This window comes from Pan paniscus, chromosome 12, assembly GCF_029289425.2.
Source record: "Pan paniscus chromosome 12, NHGRI_mPanPan1-v2.0_pri, whole genome shotgun sequence".
Lineage (NCBI taxonomy): Eukaryota > Metazoa > Chordata > Mammalia > Primates > Hominidae > Pan > Pan paniscus.
Window position 1 is genome coordinate 56,699,815 of NC_073261.2, and position 18,288 is coordinate 56,718,102.

At 40.7% G+C, this 18,288-nt stretch overlaps 1 protein-coding gene across 3 annotated transcripts in view; it reads right to left on the bottom strand.

The window, feature by feature from the left end:
* Positions 1–18,288, bottom strand: part of ANXA4 (annexin A4) — a 185,743-nt gene that overhangs the window by 115,459 nt on the left and 51,996 nt on the right. The gene's annotated exons all lie outside the window — the stretch shown is intronic.

The following is an 18,288-nucleotide window of genomic DNA, read 5'->3' on the forward strand; positions in this document are numbered from 1 at the left end:
ACTGGAGGTGGGAAAGAGCTAGGGCTTGTCAGAAGGCAGACCTTGAAGGAGAAGAGCCTCCCAGTAGGGAGGTCAGGAATGTGCTCAAAATCCAGGCTCAGATGTCTTCAAAAGCCTGGAGAGATGTCACCCACCAGGCACTGCGGTCTTTGGCAACTCATGTGGGACAGAGGTGTAGACTAAAGAATGTTCTGCCCCATTCTCTTGCGGAGGACAGAGCAAGGGAGAGTAGAGCTCCTTCCGTATTCGAATTTCCCTTTCTCCTCTTCACGGCAGGGAGTCCGACCTTTGTGTTCCTCCATCAAGTGGAATTTGTGCTGCAGGGTAGACAGCGAAAGCTGCTGAGGCATAACCTTTTTTCCCCCCGTTCTTTCTTTCTTTTTGTGAAAGGCAAAACTCCTCAAAGTCCTAAACTGTTAAGAGAGTTAGGTGCCCCAAGAGGAGACGGGAGAGCGGTGATGCCTTCAGGGCAGCAGCAGAAGCAATGGAAGGATGGATGAGGAACCCCGCAAAGGGGAGAGAACTCTGGAGTCTGTGAAGAGCGGGGAGCTGAGACCCAACTCGTTATGTTACGGGTTGTGTGTTGCTGGATCCGGCAGGTAACAGCTTGCTGGACTGAATGTTAAAGTCTCAAGAGTTTTACAAACTGATTGACTTTACTTTTTAAATTGGCTTTATTGAGGTGTACAATTTACATCCTTGGAAGCAGCTATGGTAGAAGTGTTTTTACACCATGGAGATTGGCACATACTACAATTCAGGGCTTTCTCTCTGCCCCAGAGCCAGCTGCTAAACATTTACCAGCACACCACCGAACATAAGAGTGGCTTCTTCCAATCTTATCATCCACATATCGCTTCTTCCTTGGGGAGAATGAGTGACAAGAATGGGAGGGAGAGGGCCAGAAAGTGTGTTACACCAATAGCACTCCCCTGAAAATGGAGTAGAGGTTCTTCATGGAAACAAAGAATGGAGATAGAGGGGCTCCCTCTACCTTCCTTCCATCCTTTCATTTTCTTTTACTTCATAATAATGACTACACTGAAGATTTCAGGAAAGAATAGGAGGCAGCAGGGTGGTGGTTGAGAGTAAGGCTTTGGAGTCAGATGGCATTTGGGTTCCCACAGCAGCTCTGCCACTCTCTAGTTGTGTGGTGTTGTATAAAGTGAGCAAGGTCAGAGTGGGAAGTATCGCTGTATGTATTTAGGGTAGAAGCCAGTCGACTCTGGTCATCTGAGCTCTGCTGGGGATCTTCATTGGCCCCAAAGAGTCCTGTTTTCATCTTCTCTGAGCCACTGCAATGAATGAATGGTGGTAGGCGTCCACAAACCTGGTGCACAAAATGTGGATAGGATTTAGGTGATATCTTGACAACTCAAGCAGAACCCAGGCTTCAACAGTCCAAGAAGCTGTTATCTCCTTCTTCTAGGCACATCTGAAAACAAAATGCCAAACGGGAGGTCCTGTTGCTAATGTTGGTCCTCTGGATCTTTATGAGGGAGTGGGTAGATCCCATGGCCTGTCTGAATGTCACTTTCCTCATCCATAGGGTAGAAATGACAGGATAACCTCATTATCTTTTGTGAATCCATATTAAAAGGCCCAGAACCATTGCAAATTTGTTACTGAAACTTTCTGGAGTTCCCCAGTTGGATCCAATTAGGATCATTACTGAGATGGTTGCCTCCCCTAGGCTGAAAGAAAAATGCCACCGTTAACCTTTAATCATTCACAACAAACCCAAAGGAAAAGTCCTTGGCCCAGGTCCTAATAGGGCTATTAAAGCTATTTTCCTATTCAGCTGCTTAGACTCGGAGTGAATAACCCGGTAATTTTCTACTGCTTCTCCCCACGGAATGTAAAGGACCAAGAGTGAACTCTCCTAACTAATGCGCTTTAAGGCAGGGGCCAGATTTTACCTTCCTGTCTCTTGGTTTGCTTCCACCCTCCAATTTTCTCCTTTGGTTGTTTTATTTTAGTGTGAGGGGTATGTGTTTGTGTGTGTGTGGTGGTGGTGGTGGGGTGGGGTTGGGGAACATTTGGTTGTGTGTGGTGTGTCTGTATGTATGTGTGTGGTCTGTTTAGTGGAAAACTTTGGAAGCACGCAATAGTTACACATGGTGTCTAAGACCCCCCAGGAAAAGGAGAGACCAAGAGAATGAAGAGAAAAAAATAAAAATAAATTGAGACAAAATAGGCAACACATACAAAAATCCTATGTATAAAAACTGTTTTCTCAATTTCTTGCTCTCCTTTTTCCTTTTTGCTGCGGTAGAGACCCCCGCCTCATGCCCCATATTTCTCTATGTCTCTTTTCTCTCTCTGTGCCCTCATTAACTCAACCTCCTTAACACTTCCAAAACCAGAAATCATTGTCCTGACACCATCCCCCACACCCTTCAAGTCCTATTTCTCTTTCTGAATTCCCCAATCTGTTTTCAGGTTCTATTTTAGGTCAGCTGCCCAAACAAACAAAACCCAAAAAACCATATATCAGAACCATTTCTTATTTTCTTAATTGGCTTTATTGAGGTACAATGTACATACTACAAACTCACTCATTTTAAGTGTTCAGTTTAATTCTTCTTGACAAATGTATACAGTCATACAACCACCACCACGATCAAGGTGTAGAACATTTCCTTCATTCCAAAAAGTTCTTACCTCCACTCCCAAGCCCAGGAAACTACAAATATCACTATAGTTTTGCCTTTTCTAAAATATCATATAAATGGATTTATACAGTGGGTAGTCTTTGATGCCTGGTTTCTGTCCTTAGCACACTGCTTTTGAGATTTATCTATGCTGTTACATGTATCGGTAGCTTATTCATTTTTACTGCTGAGAAATATTGCATTAAATAGACACATCACAATTGTTTGTTTATCCATTCACCAGTAGATGGACATTTGGGTTGTTTCTCGGCTCACTGCAACCTCTGCCTCCTGGGTTCAAGCGGTTCTCCTGCCTCAGCCTCCCAAGTAGCTGGAATTACAGGTGTGTGTCACTATGCCCAGCTCATTTTTGTATTTTTAATAGAGACAGAGTTTCACCATGTTGACCAGGCTGGTCTCAAACTCCTGATCTCAAGTGATCCACCCGTCCCAGCCTCCCAAAGTGCTGGGATTACAGGTGTGAGCAACCACGCCTGGCCAGTTTGGGCTATTATTAATTAAGTGCTCTGAATATTCATATACAGGTTTTTGTGTGGATGTATTTTCACTTCTCTGAGGAGTAGAATTGTATTTTATTTCTAGGAGGAGAGTTGCCGGGTTGTATAGTAAGTGTAGTTTAACTTTATAAAACACTGGATAAACTGTTTTCCAAAGGGGCTGTATCATTTTCATTTCCACCAGCAATGTATGAGAATTCCAGTTGCTCCATATCATTGCTAACACTTTGTATTGTCAGTTAAAAAATGTTAGCCTGTAGTGTTTGTAGTATTACCTCATTGTCCTTTTACTTTGTATTTCTCAGGTGACTAATGTGGAGTATATTTTCATGGGGTTATTTGCCTTAAGTAGATCTTCTTTGGTAAATTATCTGTTCACTTTTTTTTACCCATTGAAAAATTGACTCATTTGTCTTTTTATAATTGATTTGTAAGAGTTATTTATATATTCTGGATGCAAGACCTGTATCAGATATATATTTTGCCTATGGAAATAATCTGAAATACAGACAAAGAGTCATGCATAAGGATTTCCATATCAATGTTACTTACAATTGTGATGAAATTGGAAACAAGTTACAATCTAATAAAAGGAAAACTTCATTTCTTTATGATTCAAGGTGATATTTTACAGCCATTTAATGATATAAAAAATTTACAGACATGGAAATCTACTTTTAATATAATTTTAAGCAGAAAGTAAAATTACATATAATATCAGCAATGCATTTAAAAAGCCTGGAAGTGGGCCGGGCATGGTGGCTCATGCCTGTAATCCCAGTACTTTGGGAGGCCGAAGTGGGCAGATCACAAGGTCAGGAGTTCGAGACCAGCCTGGCCAATATGGTGAAACCCTGTCTCTACTAAAAATACAAAATTAGCCGGGCATGGTGGCACATGCCTGTAATCCCAGCTACTCGGGAGGCTGAGGCGGGAGAATCACTTGAACCTGGAAGGTGGAGGTTGCAGTGAGCTGAGTTCACGCCATTGCACTCCAGCCTGGGCAACAAGAGCAAAACTCTGTCTCAAAAAAAAAAAAAAAAAAAAAAGCCTGGAAGTGCATGCCGCCATAATAAGTGATACCATCTATGTGGTAAGATTATGGCTGGTGTTTAAATTACCTATTGTTTGTCAAAATTTATACAGCAAGCATGCTTTAGTTAAAAAGGGGGAAAGTGTCATAAATAATTAAATGGTTGAAGCAGCGCTTGGTGCTTCCCTTACAAGCACACCTGGCTTGCATCATGATTCATGATACTATTAATAACAAAGTGAGTTGGTTAATTGCATAACAGACCACCCCAAAGCTTTGAACTATAATTCCAGCTCTGCCCTTGAACTCCAGGCAGTGTTTCTGAAATGGGTTTCAGAGTTAAGAGTTACGTAGCGAGGTTGCCATGTAGATTTCTGGGATGCGGCTTCCCGTGTATGTACTCTAAAATGTGCAAAAGTTCTTGATGTTACGTTCAGTGACTTGGGAAGATCATCTCGGGAAGTCAGGCATGCCTTGAATACTTAGAAGAGAGCGTGTCTGTGCTTCTGCTGATGGAAAACAATGACCAAAGAGAACACAGACTCAGAGGGCTGGAGGCAAAGCAATGCAGGCAGTTAATGAGAAAAGCCTTTGTTTGAGGAAAATATTGGCACTAAGAAGAAAGGTGGAAATGGAAAGAGGAAATGGAGGGAAGAATACAGAGGCTAAGCAAACAGGTCAGACTTTGACGAAGTAAACTTCATAGATGTATTTTGCACATAAAGTCTTACCCTGTAAATAATTTGTATCCTTTACTCATTTTAATTTCTAACTCTAAAGTAATTTCTGTTGCCCTCTGAAGACTGTCAAGAGGGTACAATTACTACTGGGTTTATTGAGAGGAAAAAATTTAAGGAACTTAAGATGCTCCTATAGGGATTACTCTCATACAAAGGCAATTTCTTAAAGCAACATGTTTTGCGAGGGTCAGTGATTTGGTTCATATCAGAGGCATCTTTGAACCTGGTCAGTTACTTTACCTAAGGCAGACACACTATATATGTTTGCTGATGAGGGACCTAAGAGACAAAGAAATAATATTCAAATTATTATTCAGAAGATATAGTAGAGGTTTTTTTTTTTTTAAGTTTGGTAGCTGGGATTATAGGCATGTGTGACCCTTCTTGGCTGATTTTTGTATTTTTAGTAGAGACAGGGTTTCACCATATTGACCAGGCTGGTTTCGAACTCCTGGCCTCAAATGATCTGCCTGCCTAGGTGGATGGGATGCAGATGCAGTCCAGGCAAAGAAGCTGACCTCGAGTACACAGGCACCCTCGATTGTTGGAGGACCATCTTCAGAGAGGAAAGGGGCAAAGCTTTCTTCAAAGGCATGTGGTCCTCAGAAACAGGGACCTGCTGGTCCTGCAGGATGAGCTGAAGAAAATCACCTAAATGCATCTGTCTCCCCAATAAAAAAAAAAAAACAAGAGACCCATGAAGAATACTTCTCTCTTTCTCTCTCTCTTTCTTTCTTCTCCCAGGCTCAAGTGATCCTCCCACCTCAGCCTCCCGAGTAGCCGGGATCACAGGCGGGTGCCACCAGCCTGGCTAATTTTTGTATTTTTTGTAGAGACAGGGTTTCGCCATGGACAGGCTTAAAATACTTAACTGTTACGGACCACTGACCGAACAATTCTAATGGTCTTTATCCTGGCTAGTCGTGTCCGTAGAGAGTTGCGGAAGGCTCTAGAAAAGGAGCTCATTGCGATCATGTTTGACCATTGGCACTCGATGCCACGTATTGATCACTGAGAGGAAGGAGGGAATCATGACATCATTGTGGGCCCAAGTGGGAGTCAGCTCCACTACTCAGACCTAGAGTCCAGATACTTGTAGGACCCGAGCTGTGTTTAAGTATTTATTTAAAGCAAAATAATCATGTCTCCCGTTTGTGCTTAAACACTAGCATCTCTTTTCTGCAGTGGAATATTTGCGATTATGTTCTATGTTGGGCACTCTGCTGCAAAATACTGAAAACAGGAAATGGCAGGAGAAAACCATGTTGCTGAGTGGAACAAACCAGTCCATAAGAATAAATATTGTGTAACTTCATTTACATAAAATTTAAATACAGTGATAGAGAGTAGGAGGATGGTTACCAGAGGCTGGGAAGGGTAGTGGAGGTGGCTGTGGGTAGTGGGGATGGTTAATGGGTACAAAAAAATAGAATGAATAAGACCTAGTATTTGATAGCTTGACAGAGTGATTATAGTCAATAATAATTTAATTGTACATTTTAAAATAACTAAAAGAGTATAATTGGGTTGTCTGTAACACAAAGGATAAATGTTTGAGGGGATGGATACCCCATTTTATACGATGCGATTGTTATGCGTAGCATGCCTGTATCAAAACATCTCATGTACCCCATAAATAAATACACCTACTATGTACCTACAAAAACTAAAATTAAATTTTTAAAAATTTAAATACATGCGAAGAACAACTATCGTGTTTGGGGTTCCATGGTTATGAGATAAAACTATAAAGAAAAGCAAGGAAATAATTATCATTGAAATTAAGGTAATAATTACTTTGGAAAGAAAATAAGCAGTAATTGGGAGGAATCACCAGTGGGATTCCTGGAATATTGGCAATTTTGTATTTCTTGACCTGGGTGTTGTTTTGTGATATCTCATCAAGCTGTTTTGTACACATTACTGCTTGCACGTTAGACTGACCCAGGAAGAAGTAGAAAGATTGGATAAACCAATAACTATAGAAGAAACTGAAATGCTAGCCGAGACCTACTTTCCAAAAGGGAACAGATCCTATGACTCTATGGCTAGGGTCTATCAGACATTTAAGGAAGAAATATTTCCTATCTTATACAAATATTACTGTGCTAGCATAACCCTATACCAGAGCTAAATGAGGAGAGCAAAAGAAATATAAAATATAGGCTAAGCTCACTTATAGAAAGATACCAGTATTCTACATACAATACTAGCAAATCGAATCTAGCAATTTATTAAATGAATAATAATCACAACCAAGTCAAGTGTATTTCAGGAATGAAAGGGTTTTCCAACACCAGAATATCTACAATGTAATCCACTAGAGATGTGAAATAAAGGAGGAATATGATACGAACATTAACTTGGTAGATGACATAAAAGCATTTCTATGTGGTCTATCCATACAATGAGAAATTATTCGGCCATAACAAGGAATGATGTACTGATACATGATATAGCATAGAGGAACCTTGAAAACACACTAAGTGAAAGAAGCTAGACACAAAAGGTCACGTATAGTATGATTCCATTTCTATGAAATGTCCAGAATAGGCAGATGTATGGAGACATAATTGTTCTATACCAGCAATAACAAAAAAACTCCTCAACCCAGTGAGGTTCCAGAAATGCAGGCATGGCCCATTATTAGGAATTGTACCGACTGGGCGCGGTGGCTCATGCCTGTAATCCCAGCACTTTGGGAGGCTGAGGCAGGTGGATCACCTGAAGTCAGGAGTTCGAGACCAGCCTGGCCAAACTGGTGAAACCCCGTCTCTACTAAAAATACAAAAATTAGCCAGGCATGGTGGTGGGCACCTGTGATGCCAGCTACTCGGGAGGCTGAGGCAGGAGAATCGCTTGAACCCGGGAGGCAGAGGTTGCAGTGAGCCGAGATCGAACCACTGTACCCCAGCCTGGGTGACAGAGTGAGATTCCTCAAAAAAAAAAAAAAAAAAAGGGAATTGTACCAATGTGCTACTATATTAACAGATCAAAGGAAAAAGTATAATCATCACACTAGATACTGAAATGCCATTTAGCAAAATTGAACATTCATTCCTGATTTAACAAACAAACCAAAATCAAAACAAAAACCAGAGTCTTAGTATCTTAGAAATAGCTAGATTATTTTTGCCATTATAAAAATTCAGCATCATACTTTAATTTCCATTAAAGTAAGAAAGAAGATATCATGCTTTTTCTTTTTTTGTTCTCACACTACACAGATGTATATATTTTTTAATAAAAAATTTTAATTAAAAAAATTAACATATACCTTATAGCACTTTGAGGAAGTATGTGCTTTGTTTTGTTTTGTTTTTTGAGACAAAGTCTTGCTCTGTTACCTAGGCTGGAGTCCAATGGCATGATCTTGGCTCACTGCAACCTCCACCTCCTGGATTCAAGCGATTGTCCTGCCTCAGCCTCCCAAGTAGCTGGGACTACAGGTGCCCGGCACCAGGCCTAGCTAATTTTTGTATTTTTAATAGAAACAGGGTCTCATCATGTTGGCCAGGCTGGTCTCGAACTCCTGACCTCAAGTGATCCACCCGCCTTGGCCTCCCAAAGTGCTGGGATTACAGTCATGAGCCACCGCTCCCAGCCAAAAGTATGTGCTTAAAAGACATGTAAGAATACATTATAAAATTGAAAGTGTTAATATGTTAACAACTACAAAATCTTTAGATTATAAGGAGACTCCAATTCCAAATTGTAGAACAAAGATTCTGGTTACAACCAGGATGGTTACTGTAGCTTACACTTTAGGGTGAACTGGGACGCTCTGAGCCATCCCAAAGTGATGGTGTGCCAACAAACGAATGATTTGATTATATAAGCAACACATATTCATTGTAGAAAAAGTAGAGACTAACAAGAGGCAAAATAATAAAAAGGAAGCCCTATAATCCCACGACCCATTAGATAACCATTAGTAACTTTTTTTTTTCTTTCTTTTTTTGAGACAGCATCTCACTCTGTCACCCAGGCTGGAGTGCAGAGGCATAATCTTGGCTCACTGAAGCCCAGACTTCTCAGGCTTCAGTGATCCTCCCACCTCAGCCTCTCAAGTAGCTGGGACTACAGTTGCACACCACCACGCTTGGCTAATTTTTTATTTTTTATTTTTGTAGAAGTAGTGGGCAGTCTCTCTATGTCACCCAGGCTGGTCTCAAATTCCTGGCCTCCAGTGATCCTCCTCCCTCAGCCTCCAAAAGTCCTGGAATTACAGGCCCATCAGTAACATTTTAAAGTAAGATACTATACTTTAATAATGTTTTGGAAATCCTAACCAGTATGATTAAGTAAGAAAATAATTTAAGAGTTAAAATTACCTCTTGAGGTAAGGAGGATTTATTAATTTAAATGATATCAAATAATAACTAGAAACCTGACGAAAATAGGCCAAAAAGAAATGTTAGGAATCTGGGGGAGATTGCAAAAACAGCTACAATCTTTTGCAGCTCTTCTCAGAAATGAAGTATATTTCTTCACACTATGAGCTCAACCATGTGACTTTCTTTAGAACAATGGGACATTAGCAAACATGATGCAAGCAGAAACTTGAAAACTGTTTGTGTGTTAAGACTTGCCTTCTTTTACCATTTTAAGAGGCTGAGACCACTGCTCTGTGAATGAGCCTAGGTTAGCCCGCAGCATGATGAGAAACACACAGACTCTTCATCCCTGTTGCTCCAGCTGACACAGAACCAACTACCAGACATCTGAGTGAAGCCACTCTCGTCTATCAAGGCCAATTAAAGTGCCAGTTTTCTGCAGAAATAAACCGAGTTGGCCCAGACCAGAAGAACTGCCAGTTGACCCACAGAGTTGAGAAATAATGTTTCTTATTTTAAGACGCTAAGTATTGGGTGGTTTGTTTTGCCAGAAAAGCTAACAGAAATTATAAGAGAATTTTAGTAAAGTAGTTAGTTACTTTTTGTATAATTACTGTACAAAATGGCTAGTTAGAAAATATAATGAAAGAAAAGATCCCATTTAAATAGGAACACTATCATCAATTTATCTGAAAATAAACTTAACTAGAAATAGGCAGGACCATATAAAGAAAATATAAAATCTCTATTAAGGGGTATTATTTCTTGCTGTATTTAATCTATCAATTCAATGTGATCCCAATAAAAATATTTAAAAATTTATTTTCAACATTTTACAAGATAATATTGGGCTCATCTGTAGAAATAAACAAGAAAGAATAGCCAAGAAGAAAATCTCAACAGAAAGATATTAGGGGAGGGGAGGCAGTTAGATTAAATATTTAAATACATTTTGAAGTTACAAGAATTAAACCATTTAAGCTGGGTGGGGTGGCACGCACCTGTAGTCCTAGCTACCTGGGAGGCTGAGGTAGGAGGATGGCTTGAATCCAGCCTGAGCAACGTAGTAAGACTCCATCACTAAAATAAGTAAATAAGTGAAAAAAATAACCTAGTTTGATTCTAGCAGAGATTTAGATAGATAATGGAATAAAATAGGAAATCCAGAAATAAACTAAAATGAGAATTTAGTAGATGATAGTGGTGACATTTCTAATCCATGAGAGGAAAGATGAATTATTCAGAAAACAGTGTTGAGACTATGGCAGGACTATCTGGGAGAAAAAAAGAGTCAAGCTGTATAATTCCTCTTCTTTCATCAAAGTAAATTCCAGAAAGAGTATGATGTAAAATGTTAAAATGAGACTCTAAAAGTACTAGCAATAAAGAAGTCAGACACAAAAGGCCACATATTGTGATTCTATGTCTATGAAATGTCTTGGGAATCCGTAGAGACAAAGTAGATTAGTGGTTGCCGGGGACTCGTGGGGACATGAAAATGGGAAGTGATCACTTAATGGGTGGAAGGTTTCTTTTGGGGGTGATGAAAAAAATGTAAAATTAGATAATGGCAAAGATTGCACAACTGTGAATATACTGAGATCACTGAATTGCATACTTTAAAAGGGTACATTTTATATGTGAATTATATTTTAATAACACTCTTATTAAAAAGAAAAAAAAAAAGGAAGCCAGAGGCGAAAGAGTCCATAGGGGGTTCTGACCCACACATGAGGTCAGGAAGGTTGTCTACAGAGGGAAAAGGAGGACAGGGTCTGAAAAGGGGTTTCATGGCAGCAGATGTTTTACAGGTGAGAAAGGGGGCAGGGAAATTAACTCTCTTGGCTCTGATTACCCTGTGACTCTGTGTCTTTCCAGGACTTAAGAACTTTGCATGCGCTGGACAATAATTTTGAATTTAATGAATGGTTTTTGAGTAAAATAAATGCTAGAAGAAAACATGGGTGAATTTATTTATAATACTGTTATGAAGACTTTGCAAACATGGCACAAAACCCAGAAATCATATAGAAAATGACTGATGTTTGCTTAGAAATGAACAGTTTTATATTTTAAAACCACATACATATGATTATAGTTTTATAGTTACGTTTTAAAAAAATTTTGTCTTTAGAGATACACGTTGAAAACACCTGTGGATGAAATGATGATGTCTGGGATCTGCTTCAAAATAATTTTTTATTAACAGACGGGGTCTCACTCTGTCACCCAGGCTGGAGTACAGTGGTACAATCATAGCTCACTTAACCTCCAACTCTTGGGCTCAAGTGATTCTCCCTCCTCAGCCTCCCGAGTAGCTGAGACCACAGGTATACACCACCACACTCAGTTAATTTTTTTTAGAGATGAGGTCTCACTATATTGCCCAGGCTGGTCTCCAACTCCTGGCTTCAAGTGACCCACCCACCTCCGCCTCCCAAGTGCTGGGATTACAAGTGTGAGCCACCATGCCTGGCTCTCAAAATAATTTGAGGTGTGGTGGAGATTAAACTTGGTAATGGGTACACAGAGTACTCTTTTCTCTACTTTTTAAATATATTTGATTTATATATTTTGGATTTTTTCATAATAAAAAGTAAAACATAGGCCAGGTGCAGTGGCTCACACCTGTAATCCCAGCAGTTTGGGAGGCTGAGGCAGGCGGATCATTTGAGGTCAGGAGTTCAACACCAGCCTGGCCAACATGGCAAAACCTATCTCTACTAAAAACACAAAAAAATGAGCCATGGGTGGTGGTGCACACCTGTAATCACAGCTGCTCAGGAGGCTGAGGCAGGAGAATTGCTTGAACCCAGGAGGTGGAGGTTGTAGTGAGCTGAGATCGCGCCACTGCATTCCAGCCTGGGTGACAGAGTGATACCCTGTCTCAAAAATATATATAAATAAAATAAAAAGTAAACAGCAAGAAGATCTGTGTACAAAGTAAAAAGATAAATAAGCTGGGAACAGGTATTTGCAACATAAGATATTAAAAGGGCTAATTTCTTAATTTATTAAGAACGCATACAAATTACTAAGAAAAAGAAAGCCCAAGAGAAAACAATGGGTAAAGATATCAACAGATGCAACAATAAAAAAAAAGTCGCCAATAAATCTGTGAAACGGTGACCAGCCTTACTCATGCATGCAAAGGAAAACAATAACCAGATTCCTCTTCCATGGAGTAAACTGGCAGCATGAAGAGGCTGGATAGTAAGCAGGATTGGTGAGGGTGGGGGAAATGTGGCTGGACCTACTTGCTGTGGTGGGAATGAAGGTATCACCTTTTAGAAGGACAATTTCAGCATATCTGTCTGCAAATTTAAAATACATACCTCCATACAGTGAATATAATACTATTCAGCCTTAAAAGGAAGGAATTTCTGATACATGCTGTAACATGAATGAACCTTGAGGACATTACGCTAAGTGAAATAAGCCAGTCACAAAAAGACAAATGATTCCGCTTTTACAAGGTAGCCAGAGTAGTCAAAATCATACAGATAGAAAATAGAATGGTGTTTGCTAGCGGGAGGGACACGGAGGGCAGTGGAGAGAATGGAGAGTTCATGTTGAATGGGTATAGAGTTTCAGTCCGAGATGAGGAAAAGAGTTCTGGAGATGGCTGGTGGTGAGGGTTGCACAACAATATGAATGTACTTAAAACCACTCACCTGTACACTGAAAAAATGATTAAGATAGTAATTTTTAGGTGTCTTTTGCCACAGTTAAAAAAAAAATTAAGCCAGGCACAGTGGCTCACTCCTGTAATCCCCGCAATTTGGGAGGCTGAGTTGGGCAGATCACTTGAGGTCAGGAGTTCGAGACCAGCCTGGCCAACATGGTGAAACCCCGTCTCCACTAAAAATACAAAAAAATTAGCCAGATGTGGTGGTGGGTGCCTGTAATCCCAGATACTCAGGAGGCTGAGGCAGGAGAATTTCTTGAACCTGGGAGGCGGAGGTTGTAGTGAGCTGAGATTACACCACTGCACTCCAGCCTGGGTGACAGAGTGGGACTCTGTCTCAAAATCAGAAAAGAAAGAAAGAAATACATACATACCCCTTGACCAAGTGATTCCACTGCCAAACATTTACCTTAGGTTACACACAAAAAAATATGCCAAGTATGTTCATTTCTATAGCTGTAACAGCAAAATCTTCAAACAGCTTAAATGCCCAACAATGGTGAATTCACTAAATAATTATGTAATACCATATAGCACGCTACTCTGTAGAGATTTTGAAAAGGTGGTTTGAGCTCTGAGATATATGACTATGCAATCAAGGCAATAGCATGCCACAGAATGTGTACTGTACGACCCATGTGTATGCATTTCTAAAAGTGTGTGTGTTGTGTATGTATGTGATAAATTATGAGTCATTTCTATATAATTGTAACATACTTTTCTGCAGTCACGAATACATTGTTAATAGTGAGAAGAGTACGGATGGTGGCAGTGATAGTAAGACTTTTTAAACCTTTTTGTAGTGCTTGGACTTTTTACTTTATTTGAATGTAATTATTTGTATTTATTTATTTAGAGACAGCCTTGATGTGTCACCCAAGCTGGAGTGCAGTGGTGCCATAGCTCACTGTAGCCTCCAACTCCTGGGCTCAAGAGATCCTCCCGCCTCAGCCTCCTGGACAGCTGGGACTATAAGCATGCTTCACCACATCTGACATTTTTAATTTTTTAAGTTTAAAATAAAAATGTGATGTTTTGTATTCAGTCTGTGAGCTTCGTCGGTTTACAAGATGTGTTTCCATTTGGATGTTTTATCTAACCACTTTCTTTAAAAAAATTTACATTTCCTCATGCTGCTTTGTCTAAAATCATAATGTTAAACCTTATTTTTGTCTTTCTACACATTTCTTCGGTTTTTCCCTCTCTCCTTCCATTCTCTCTGGGTGCTCACTTTCCTGACTAACTTAACTCCCTGTGGCTGTTATACACTGCATTGGGACGTCTTTGGAATGGCTGCCTTCCTGCTGGGGCGACTAAATTCCCTGGAGGTCGCCATCTTCAGACTTTTTATAGTACTCCTTGCATCTGGTACCTGCACAGCATGTGCTGAAAATTTTTTCTTGGTTATGATGGACCCTCTTCCCTTGAAAGCCTCAAAGCTGCAGTCTTGGATTCTTTGTTCCTGGCACCTCAACCTGCATCTCTTTATTACCCCTCAGGTTTTAGGAGTATCAAGTCCACCTCAAGTGGTAAGCCTAAATTTGTTTTTTTTGTTGTTGTTGTTTGTTTCTTGTTTTTTGTTTTGTTTTGTTTTGTTTTTTGGGACAGGGTCTCACTGTCATCTAGGCTGAAACACAGTGGCATGATCATAGCTCACTGCAGCCTGGGCTCAAGGAATCCTCCCTCCTCAGTCTCCTGAGTAGCTGAGACTACGGGTTCACACCACCATGCCTGGCTTATTTATTTCTCATTTTCTCATAGAATGAGGTCTCACTATGTAGCCAGAGCTGGTCTTGAACTCCTGGGCTCAAGTGATCCTCCCATCTCAGTCTCCAAACTGCTGGGATTACAGACATGAGCCACCACACCTGGCCCTAAGTTTCTTACTATGTGGGTGTCCTCTAACTTTTCACATGTGCTTTCCACATCTTTGATCTTTTAACTCCCTTCTCTGAGTGCACAAAATAGAGAAAAGAGCCCTGGAAGGTGGGGCCAGGAGACCAAAGTTTAACCTGGCTCTGCCACCAGTTTACTGAGTGGCTCTAGGCCCAGGTCCTCCTCTATGTCATGAACATGAGCGCTAGACCCCACCCCACACACTCCCACTGCCAGTGCTGGTGCTTGGCAAAGACCATCACATCCTCCTCTTTACCCATGATTCATATCTTCAGTTGTCCCCCCTCACCCGAATCTTTCCTTCAATCCATCAGCTTTTTAAGATATTAGTATAGTCTATTTTCCAGGCTTTGTTGTTTAGCTCTTGTTCCACTTTTCCTGCCTTATCCTCTTATTTCCTTTTGATTCTTTCAATCAATATTCCAAAGCATAAAAATAAACCTAGTTTCTTTCTACTTATTCTCCCCTTTCATTGAAATTACAACTCAAAACCACCACCCTCTTGCAGAGCTTTATGAATTAGTTGTATCACCATCTTGAGAAGCAGAGACAAAGCTTGGTAGCGCAGAAAGGACACGAGCCTCAGAGTGACAAGGACCAGAATTGAATTCCCCTCATGATCGAGTCTCAGTTCCTTCATCTGCATAATGGAGACAGTAACAGTTCACACTTTCCCATCGCACAGTCCCGCCCCGCCCCACCTAGTCAGAGCCGACAACGCAGCTTGTCCCCAGGATCCATTCCTTCCATAGGTGACACTCCTGCCCCCAGGCCCTCTGGTCATCCTTCTCTGCCGCCCTAGGCTCCCACGATCTGCACCTGATGGCTGTCCCCACTCTGTTCTGGCCTTCTCAATGAATCAAAGCTCCCTGTGGAGAAACAACAGGGAGATGTCGGGGGAAGAGGCCAGCCAAGGAAATGGAGGGAGTTGAAGGGCAGTTTTTTAGCTCCATAAATTTCTGCATGTGGGGGCTTCCTAGAAAGCTGGGCTTCATCTTCCATCTGCTATAGACTGAATGTTTGTGCCCCGCAAAATTCATAAGTTAAAATCCCAATCCTCAAGGTGATGGTATTAGGAGGCGGAAACTTTGGGAGGGAATTCATGAATGAGCAGAGCCCTCATGAATGAGATTAGTGCTCATATAAGAGAGACTCAGAAGAGCTTCCTTGCTCCTTCAGTCATGTGAGGACAGAGCAAGGTGATAACAACTATGAACCAGAAAGCAGGCCACATCAGACTCTGAATCTGCCAGTGCCTTGATCCTGGACTTCTCAGCCTCCAGATCTGTAAGAAATAAATTTCTGTTGTTTTTAAACCACTCAATCTATAGTATTCTTTTTTTTTTTTTTTTTTTTTTTTTTGAGATAGGGTCTCACTGTGTTGCCCAGGCTAGCCTCAAACTCCTGGGCTTAAGAGATCCTCCCATCTCAGCCTTTCAAAGTGCTCGGGTTATAGGAATGAACCACCTTGCCCAGCCCCTGAGCCACCACACCTGGCCCCAGGTATCTTTGATGTTACCATTGTTAATGTTTAGGGCACCATAAACTGTGCCCATATAGAATATAGCAAGCTTAATTAATAAATGTTATATACTGACTGCTCCACTGCTCAGACACAACAATATTGACATTAGGCCAATTAACAACCGTACGATGGCCTCTCAGTGTTCAAGTGAAAGGAAGAATCATGTGCATCTCTCATTTTTGAATCTGAAGCTAGAAATGATTAAGCTTAGTAAGGAAGGTGTGTCAAAAGCTGAGACAGGCCAAAAGCTAGGCTTCTTGTGCCAAACAGATCTCCAAGTTGTGAATGCAAAGGAAAAATTCTTGAAGGAAATTAAAAGTGCTACTCCAGTGAACACAAGTATGATAAGAAAGCAAAACAGCATTGATACGGAGAAAGTTTCAGTGAGCTGGATAGAAGATCAAACCAGCAACAACATTCCCTTCATCCAAAGCCTAGCCTAGAACAAGGCACTAACTCTTTTCAATCCTGTGAAGGCTGGGAGATGTAAGGAAGCTGCAGAACAAAAGTCTGAGGCTAGCAGAGGTTGCTTCATGAGATTTAAGGCAAGAAGCCATCTCTATAACATAAAAGTGCAAGGTGAAGAGGCAAGTGCTGATGGAGAAGCTGCAGCAAGTTATCCAGAAGATCTAGCTAAGATCATAGATGAAGGTGGCTACACTGAACAATAGATTTTCGATGGAGATGAAACAGCCTTCTGCTAGAAGAAGATGCCATCTAGGACTTTCGTAGCTAGAGAGAAGTCAATGCCTAGCTTCAAAGCTTCAAAGGACAGGCGACTCTCTTGTTAGGGACTAATGCAGCTGGTGACTTTAAGTTGAACATGGTGCTCATTTACCATTCTGGAAATCCTAGGGCCCTTAAGTATTATGCTAAATCTACTCTGCCAGTGCTGTATAAATGGAGCAACAAAGCCTGGATGACAGCACATCTGTTTATAGCACAGTTTACTGAATAATTTAAGCCCACTGTTGAGACTTACTGCTCAAAAAATAAAAAAGATTCCTTTTTAATATATTACTGCTTCTTGACAATGCACCTAGTCACCCAAGAACTCTGATGGAGATGTACAAGGAGCTGAATGTTGTTTTCATGCCTGCTAACACAACATCCATTCTGTAGCCCATGGATCAAGGAGTGATTTTTGACTTTCAAGTCTTGTTATTTAAGAAATACATTTGTAAGGCTATAGCTGCCATAGATAGTGATTCCTCTGATGGATCTGGGCAAAGTAAATTGAAAACCTTCTGGAAAGGATTCACCATTTTAGATGTTATTATAAATACTCATGATTCATGAGAGAAGGGCAAACTATCAACATTAACAGAGTTTGGAGGAAGCTGATTTTAACTCTCGTGGATGACTGTGGGGTTTGAGACTTCAATGGAGGAAGTCACTGCAGATGTGGTGAAAATAGCAAGAGAACTGGAATTAGAAGTGGTACCTGGAGATGTGGCTGAATTGCTGCAATCTCATGATTAAACTTGAACAGATGAGGAATTGCTTTCTGTGGATGAGCAAAGAAAGTGATTTCTTGAGATGGAAGCTGCTTCTGGTGAAGGTGCTGTGAGCAGTGTTGAAATGACAAGAAACGATTGAGAATGTTCCATAAACTTAGTTGATAAAGCATCAACTAAGGGTTTGAGAGGATTGAATCCAATTTTGAAAGGAGTTCTCCTGTGGGCAAAATGCTATCAAACAGCATCTCACAATACAGAGAAATCTTTTGTGAGAGGAAGAGTCAATAAATGCGGCAAATTTCATTGTATTATTTTAAGAAATTGCCACAGCCACCCAACCTTCAGCAGCCACCACCCTGATCAGCCAGCAGTCACCAGTGTTGAGATGAGATCCTCCACTAGCAAAAAGATTTCAACTCACTAAAGGCTCAGATGAC